This window comes from Necator americanus, chromosome III, assembly GCF_031761385.1.
Source record: "Necator americanus strain Aroian chromosome III, whole genome shotgun sequence".
NCBI classification, from domain to species: Eukaryota; Metazoa; Nematoda; class Chromadorea; order Rhabditida; family Ancylostomatidae; genus Necator; species Necator americanus.
The window spans coordinates 29,496,560-29,506,238 of NC_087373.1; positions in this window are offsets into that span (position 1 = coordinate 29,496,560).

The following is a 9,679-nucleotide window of genomic DNA, read 5'->3' on the forward strand; positions in this document are numbered from 1 at the left end:
TTTAAACAGAAACTTTCATCTTTTCCAGATAATCCAAGGACTAATCACTAAAGTTGGAAGTGAGCGTACTCAATAAGGTTTAACGTAACATGTGACTGGAAGTAACCGTCACGTATCACGTCTATCATTCCCGACCATGAACATTTTAACAGTGGTTCAGTGGTAGAATACTCGGCTGCAAGGCGGGTGGAGCAGGTTCGATTCCCTCCGATGCAACATTTCCCATCATCGTGGAATCCCTTCGTAACACAGAGACAAACAAAAACAGTGAGCTGACCTTATCTGATTGAAAACAACAAACATCACCCTTGTGTTTCCAGAAAGAATTCCACAGAGACTTTCTCTGGAGTGAATCCATTGCTCTTCCGTCTACCAGTTGTCACCGCTAAACTCTACTAGCAGTTTTCAGACAGCTGTCCACCTCATTCCCATAAAACAAACCATTTCCTGCTGTTTTCCCGAATTTTTGACACTACGCTTGATCGGAGGCGGTCCTCCAGCCGTACAGGGTGCATGGAAGTCCTCTTTGCAAGGGAATCGGAGGGGCGGGCTCATGAAGCATTGTTTGCGATGTGTGGTGACGGCTGTGCTGCCGGCTCATCCCTTTCCGAATAGCTCAGGCTTCCGAATCCATATCAGGCGACCTTTTCCGGAAGAAATACCCCTAAGTGATTTCCGATTATTTTTGTGTTCGACGGCCACGTTCGATCAATCATCGCGTGCCCAAGCTACCGGCTTGAGACCAAAACACAAGCAACGCCTGATCTCAACAATCCCCGCCACCTCCCTCAGGCTACACCTCCATCATAGCTGTACAAAATGACTCATTTCTCTTCTCTTCTTTTCGTCATTCCTTCACAAATTTTCAGTTCTGCACTACGTGTTCGCGCACTTGTTTACACTGCTCGCTTTCTTCTCAACGGTGGCTTGTCCAAATTTTTAAAGAGATTCCTCCTATCCCAAGCCTTCGTTGTCATCTTTCTCGGAGTTATTCTCGCTAAAGTTTTTCTTGCAAGGAAATGCGATTCGCATCACTTAGTTCTTTTTCGTTATTTCTTCGTCACCCGATAACACCTAAATAAAATGTTAGGTTGTAATCTTTCTCGAATGTTCTCAGAAATCTTCGTCCGATTACAAGCAACATGAAGAAAGAGATTAAGATTCAAAAGAAAGCGACTGAGTTGTCCCCAACAACTGAGAGCAAGCTCTTTTTTTGCTTCTGTTCACCTTCAAAGTGTTTAATTACTCTAGTCACTTCGAGTTTTTCCTCTACAACACTGTCCTATTTCATTTTCAGCACGGAAACAATCCAGCCGCTGTCAACTTTTTTAAACAAATGTCTCCTTTGATCTCTCTAGAACGTTCAGTTGAAGAAGTTAATGTAATGTTTCTTATCTTCAGGCAGGTTCCCAGATTGAACATCTGGGAAAACATGAGAATTCAACGCGCTGATTAAAATCCGCAATGTCTGGAACAAAATTCAGTTTCATCCAAAAAAAACCCACAAATCCTCCCTCCCCTTCGCATCCAAAAAAAAAGTTTTACTGGACAGCAGCTATTCGTTAAGAGTTTATTAGCCATCTTAGGAAGCAGCATCTGAAACAAATCTTATTGTTTATTATTTTCGGTCAACTTAATCGCTGTCATCCTTGAATTTCCACTCTTGCAAGTCTATAAAAATTTTTACAGTAACAATGTATGTTCATACCTTAAAGGCATCACTTTTTTCATTTCTTTCTAATTGCCGCAAAAAATGGTCCGGAAGATACGGCTTCGGGCGTTCTGGCGCACTATTTTCTACAAGGAGTTCGACTGGAGCGCGCCAGCCTTGTGCGGCGCCGCATCTTCCGGACCGTTTTTTACGGCAATTAGGAAGAAATGGACGGAATCACTTTCCTCTCCATAATCTACTATCCCTTATAAGAATGTTCCACCTGAAATCCGTACCAGCTCAGATTCGTGGGGTGATGCCTTTAACATAGCTTTTAGTCAATTAGCCCGACACTCCACATAGATAGCTACTACTGTAAATCATATTTTTTCCCTACACTCCATCTTACTTTTGTTACTTCATTCCAGCTAAATAGCTAATAAAATAAGTCAAAAAGATGGAAGACACAAATTTGAATAAACCAGGAAATTATTTGAAAGCCATTCTCCAAAATGTCTTCCATCAAACTTTATCAAATCATGTTAGTTTTTTTTCAAAAAAAAAGACTTTATTCTATTCATACACATATTTGTTGAAATTGAATGTAAAGGAAAGGTTGAGGGTGGTCAGCTGCTCAGTCATTGCGCTCCCCATTAAGTCGTGGTTGTGTGAGTCGATGAAAAACGTCTATCAGAGGACGCTAAGTGTTTGTTCTATAAATATCCGCGTGCACTCAACTCACTTCGCGTCAGCTCATCTCACAACTCCTCACGAGCTTGAATCCATCAGGATTTGTATGCTTGTTTATCGGAATTCTGCTTGTTTCGAGCTTCTATTTTGAGTTAATGGAACAAATGACCATTCTGTTGGTGGTCCATCAGCTGACATTGGCTCTTCCATCCAGAAAACATTGGTCGTCTCACATTTTTCGGATATTTTTGGATGTTATCCTCCTTGATCTGTGCACAAACATTGTTTTTTTTTGTTCCAGCAACCTAGAACTTGCAGTTTTTCGAATCATGGACAAAGTCTATTTTTTTTGTTCTTGATGTGAATATAAAATCGTCCACTTCGTGAGAATATCAACTTCCTTACTTCTTCCGGTGTTTTCGGAGATGTTTTCTGCAAAATGATACTAGAGAGAGAATGCCTTAGCTTATTTTGTGCTGTTTTGACTTCGGAAACGATGCAGGAGTTTTTGAAACACATCAGCTGAAGATTGCGTTCATTAACTCGACAACAATGAAATGAAGTCGTGCAGGAATATCCCAAGAGGATTGGAGAAAGCTAAGCTCCCCATACTTTCTTACGCTTCACCTCATCATATGTACCGTAATAAGGATTCAACACGGCGATTTGTCCACGAGTTCAGCTGCGATGAGCCTGAATGACCTCAGTGGAGAAGTTCAAACCAATATCGCCCTCCCGGATTCGATCCTTCACGACTTCTTAGCGAATTCTCACGCTAGAACTAATCGGAGTAGTATGCCTTGGGGTGAAATTTGATACAGGATTATGAGCACTCTGGAGGAAGTGAGCGGAAACAACAAGCAGAGTCAGCAACAAACGTATCCTGTGTTGAGGTATCCGATGAAAATACAATGTAGTCACTTGTGTACGTTTCCATAACTACGATGTAAGCAGAGCGAAATTCTCAGAAAATTTTCTAAGGATTAAATCATCCCTGTTTTTTTTTTAAACGAACTACTTCTTGTCACCTTTGTTAGGCTGTTTATAATGGATTGATGTTTTCCGTTGATCGTCTTAATGTTATAAATTGTTTAAAGTTTCAACAGAGGTGAAAATATTCAAAGTGGTTCGTCTTTAGGTGAACTAAATTGCCCTAAGGCATCAATTTAGCGCATTTTTCTTTTCTAAAATCAACAGCTGCCTGTTTTTTTTTCAGAGAATACATTTTAATAAAGAAATGATCGGAATTGCGTAATTTGTTCACAATGCAGCATATATGCCAGTTTTACTCTGCTTCGTATTGTAGTCAGCTAAATTTAATTTTAAAAAATCAATAACGGTTCATTCACGTCAGTTAAATCACATCCATATGCCATTGTAAAATTGTTTAGGGGTTTTGTTTTGATCAGAAATTCTCAATCAACACAAGGTAGAATTTTACCTCTGCGTAACGATAAAAATCACAAAATGTAACTATTTTGATCATGTTTGAAAAGCCTTAGAGAACCAAAAAAAAAGTTTACGAGCGATTCAATTCATCAGCTACCATTTCTTATTATTCTCACTTTCAGTTAATACTGAATTAAGTTGAATAGTTCGGGAGTCAAGCTCTCACATATTCTAAGCTAATTTTTCTATCCGTCGTTTTTTTCACTTCTCCATTCCTCCATATTCCTCTAAGAAAAAAACAACTATGGGTATGAAAGGCTAGAACTTTGAAGTAAAGTTCTGGAAAAGAAGTTGGGATTGCTAAAGAAAAGAAAGATTCGACGAGGAGAAGACGTCATAGCTACACACTTTTTCAAAGCTGTTAATCATAAAAGTTAAGCCACTGTGGTGCACTTTATCGATTTTTCTGGATGTCTAAATAATTAAAGCTATAAAGTAAAATTGCTTGCATTTCAACTCATTGTAATATCCACGGTTAGTCGATTAAAGTTATAGCATTTTTCTACAAAAAAAATCCTTTAAATCAACTAAATGCGATCGGATTATAACTCGGAAATTACCGCTAAATATACTTTTAAATTTCGCCTACTATGATAGGGGAATTACATTTAGATAGAGGCTGGTAAAAAAAAATAAACATAAAAATAATAATAATAAGAAGTTATTCAACTTGAGTCTAACAAGAGCATTACTGAACACAGTAGGACCCAAGCGTCCAAAATTCTCCCAGCTCAGTCACAGTTTCACAGACTCGTCACCTTCCGTAGCGCTGAGAGTCGACATCCGCTATGGGACCCTCACTGAGATAAGCACGTAATTGGTAGGTATTTTATGATTTTTTGGCACATTTTGCTTGCAGTACTTTCTTTAAGACCTCAGCAAGACGTTTACAGTGAAGATTTTTGATAGAATAACTTGCTTGTTCTAATAAGTTCAAATAAAAATTAATAGAATAAAAACAAATGATTCGATGAATAAAATAATGACTGATCTAAATTTGATAGAATAGAAAATTAATACTTTTTACGGGTCATCATTATAATTAAACTGGCTTGGGGAAAGGAGATTCTCCACACTTTGCTTTTCGCCTCAGTGGCTGTCGAAGGCAATGATCCTTTCCCACTAAAAAAAGTTTGACATTAATCCAGAGAGATTTAGAGATTAACGCAAGCTTTTTTTTATACCTACATGGCGTGCTGCAGTTTCCGTGGATAACTCTGCTTTTCGCTATGCTTTTTTCAGCTAGAGAGGTCCGTTCTACCAAATTTAGCATTTTCGAAGTATCCAGAAAACAGGAACACATTTCTTAGAAGAACACAAGCAACAGGTAGAACTTGCAGATGCTACTTATCTACAGTGTTCCATTTCTTACGACGCACTGCTGTCCATCTGTCCATTCTCGTTGACGTAGCCACAGTTTTATCGCTCACATGCTTGCCCTTTGCCCAACATCGAATAATAAAAACTATGTAATTAAGAAGGCCGACAACTCAAATATCTGCCATTTTATCGTCCTAATACTTTTTTCTAGAAAATCCTGCAATTTTATAAGCTGATAGCTCAAATATCTGCCGATTTATCACTTTGGCACCTTTTTTGCCGAAAAATTCCTGAACGTCGCTCTCTGTTCCATCCATCTATTCCATATCATAAATGAGGTTTCCCGTCATTAATTTTTGTATCTGCATTAATTTGCTGATTAACGTTCCACTCTCTCTATCCCGGCATTCTCCGGTATTGTTTGATTTAAATATCCGTGAAAAACTGGAATTGAGCAATTGGTTGGTTCGCGTAAAGATTCTAGGGCTCTTCTTTGATTTTGATATCCAGTAGATGTTTTTTAAGCAAATAATACTCGAAAGATTTGAAGTAATTTGAAGAGACTGGTTACTTGTTCGATGCTTTCACACTCTAAAGCTTTTTTGAGTTCTAAAAATAACATATTTGCATAAAAAAGTGCACTAAGCCCAAAAAAACGAACCGTTTAGCCAGGCTTGATTGATCACTTTTAGAGTTTTCTCAATTTTTGGGGAGGAAAAATGTAATCAATCATGTTGAGATAATGTTAAGATGGATCTGAGGCTTCAAAAATTGGAAAAAGTGTAGTGTAAAGCATCGCAGATCCCCAGTTTTAGTTTTTGAAAACGACATCCGAACACCACCTCATTATCAAGCTATATAGATTTTTCGTTTGGAATTGTCTTGGAAATCCTATTTATTCTTATTTATTTGTTTATTTGAAAATGCGCAAAGGTGTTACAGTAGAACACAAACAAAAAGGAACAGACTTCTGTAAAATTCTATGAGATCCACAACACTCACTGTCCTGGCTACCACCTCAATCAAAAATTCACAGCAGTCGCACGAACATTCTGACACAATCGTGCACGTTATTGTTTGTTTTCGAACTAGTGCATGATCCATTGCTGTTATGTAAACAGAACATCCATAGCCACTCCTATCCTCGTAGAAGAGTCATCTCCTGATCGGTCGGCGCTTCTCCTTCCTATGAATCACCTTCTCCTTGTGTTTTCTATCCTACGTTCTCAACCTAAACCATCCCATCTTCGTACTTTTAGCGGTTCGCTTTCTGGAATTTTGAACGAAGTTCTTAGGTCAAAAAAGCGATTCTCTTCATGAAACTTGGGGAGCTCTAGAAATTTCTCTCGAGAATTTTTTTTTTTTAGAAAAAAAAACCAGAATTTTACAAACCTCCTTTGGTCTCAGTTGAACTGAGATTGGTATTACATCTTTTTCATCTAAGATTTCGGCTTAATGGCTGTTTCCGGGAGTGGCCGGTGACAAATGGCTTGTGCTCTCCGAAGATCCTGTAGTCTAAAGAAAATAATCAGCAAAAAAAAAAAGAAAGAATAAGCGAAGACAAGAATCCTAAGGACGAAACTGATGTTCACTGTGAGCTATAAACCGGCAACGAACCTCTTCCTCCTGCGGAGATACCATTATATTGATCTAAAAATATTGATTTAAAAATTAGCAATAATTGAATCAGCATAAAGAAACCAAAAACATTTTCCTGTAGAGAAAAAAATACTCGTTCAAATAACATGTCGCATAACGGCAAACTTTTCTTTTCCTGTGAGTTAAAATTTAAAAAAAAATTGCTGCTTATGCATCAATATAATACAACAACACTCCTTACTGTTCGCTACTTCGCTTTTTATCGCTACGATTTTAAATTTTATTATTATATTAATTTATGTATACTGTGTACCTGCATATTTTACTACCATGTATTTTTATATACTATACAGACCGTATCCATTATATATTATATTTTATAATTGATTTCATTCTACCTTCTTATTTTGCTGAACTTTTTGAATTTAAACGAACAAAAACTAAAAAAGAAATGCCAGAAAGCGACAAATGGGCTCTCACACGTTCCTGCACATGATGTGTCAACGGTTCATTTTGCGACTCGACGGACCAGAACTTTTACAGTATCACTAGGAATTAGACAAACTATCTTGGAAGTAGGGAAACCTGTCTTAAAGTCCATTTCCAATCAGGAAATCCAACAAAAAGACCTCATGCCAGTTAGTATTTCAATTCAGAGCACTGCTAAACAACTTAAATTAATTTCATTCACGCAAATGCTTTCGCGTGAAATTTTAGTTCATTCAAATTTGTGAACTAAAAAAATGCCATTTTACAGCAAAAGGACCAGGACGAAGAACTTAACCGGTTGCTATTTTCAGCTTAGCCATCCCCTGTCAGCTAAGGATGTGGAACGTTTAAAAGTTTGAACGAACAACCGTATATGTGAGGGATCTATGGAAGTCCTTTGGAGTTTAAATGAGTTTCTGGAAAAGAGATTATCCTGCCTCTCTCGCTTACTTTCCTCCTGCTATCGTTTCCAGAATTAAATGTTAGTTTATTAAATGCAAACATAATGCATGTCACAGCATCATCATATCCAAGGTTAAATTATTTCAGGTCAACATTTTGTTTATAAGACCTTTTCTTCTTTTCCATACTTACGATTTGTTTTTGACTTGTTATGAATTTGATGAAAATAAATAAAGTAGAACCTAATGTCACAACAACTTTTTTGAGGAGCAAAATAGAATGCGAAGAGATACCATTTTCTTATTCTTCCTCACGTTCGGAGATCATCTACAGCTTTTCCAATACATTTTTGAGCCTTTTTTTCTAATATTTTCCCCCCCCTCCTATTAATTTTTTAAATTTTTTTTTTTTTTTTTTTTTGGGGTTTGTTTTCCCCCTACAAACAAATTTTTTTAAAAAAAAAAAAAAAATAATTTCCAATAAAAAAAAAAATATAAAAAAATATTAATAACTATTAAAAAAAAAAAAAAAAAAAAAAAAAAAAAAAAAAAAAAAAAAAAAAAAAAAAAAAGTAAAAAAAAAAAAAAAAAAAAAAAAAAAAAAAAAAAAAAAAAAAAAAAATTTTACTACTACTAAAAAAAATTATAAAATTCATTAATAATTTTTTTTTAAAAAAAATAAATCAATTTTTTTTTTAATAAAAAAAAAAAAAAAAAAAAATAAAAAAAAAAAAAAAAACCCCCCAAAAAAAAAAAAAAAAATATATAAAATTTTAAATTAAATATAAAAAATAAATAAAAAAATAAAAAAAAAAAAAAAAAAAATTTTTTTTTTTTTTTTTTTAAAAAAAAAAAATAAAAAAACTAAAAAATTAAAAAAAGTTGACTTATTTGCGATCTGTTTATTGTATTGTACAATTATTGATGTTATAATTTGCGTTGGGATGACAGCAAATACATTCAACCCTGCGACCGCGACGCAACGCAACATGCGCTCTTCCTCCGCTTGACTCACACTAGACTTCCCCTCTGTAATACCCGAAGCGAAAACATATTGTGCTCATCCAAGTCTGCCCATTCGGCGCCGACTATACGTCTTCTTTATATCCTAACCAAGTAAAGGTATAGCTCGGATCGAAACGCCATGAATCACGAGCGTAGCTGCGGTGCGTTTGCGTACGCGCTCGAAACGGCGCCCCGGAGACAGCAGGTGGGACCGAGGTGGGACTGTCGCAAACTGCAACGATGCATGGTGCCAACAAATTTTCCAGTGGGCTCCTAACCGCTACGCTCCACCGCATCACTTCGGGAGAAGCCGCGTACGCAATTGCGTACGTGCTTCATGTCGTTTTGACCGTCCTATATGCATATCGTGTAAGCGGCGGTGACAAACATAGAGTACGGTAACCCTCACAGGAATAAACAGAGATAGAATTTATAGAATCCGTCCAACTCGAACATTAGAAGTTGGGCAAAAAAAGTGCATGTTGTTCCCTTCGTCTCTAAATTTCAGCTTTGGACAGCATCCAAGTTCGTGACCCAAAACTTGAGCCGCTGAGGGCGTTGTTGACAGTTCGGCGCCATGAGTAGTAAGCAATTGATTACTGAAATAGCACAAACAGTGTATGTCTGCGTTGGATGACCTCTCAACGAAGCGCCGCAAATATTCTCCTGAAGTCCGCCGCAAATATTCTCCTGAAGTGGTGGAGATAGGCCAAGGCTGACTGGCACGCTGAACTTTCGTAAGCGGGATAACTTAGTTACACATGCAGAGAGGAGCCGGCTGATCGAAAACCAACCAACCAACTCTCAACGTTTCTAGCTCTGCAGGTTTTTTTTCCTTTCCAACAGTTTTTTACGCTTCTAACGTTCTAATTTTAAACGAAATGTGATTAATCGCATGGGAAAGAAAAAAAAACGAATACGAGGCGGGGAACTAAGCACAGCATTCAGTCCTATTCCTCATAGTTATTTCGTTCGTTCCACTTTGAGCTGAAACATCCGTCCGAACTTCATTCTATTCTTATTTGAAAATCCTTATAATGTGAATGAAGAATAAAATATCTGACGTTAGTCAATC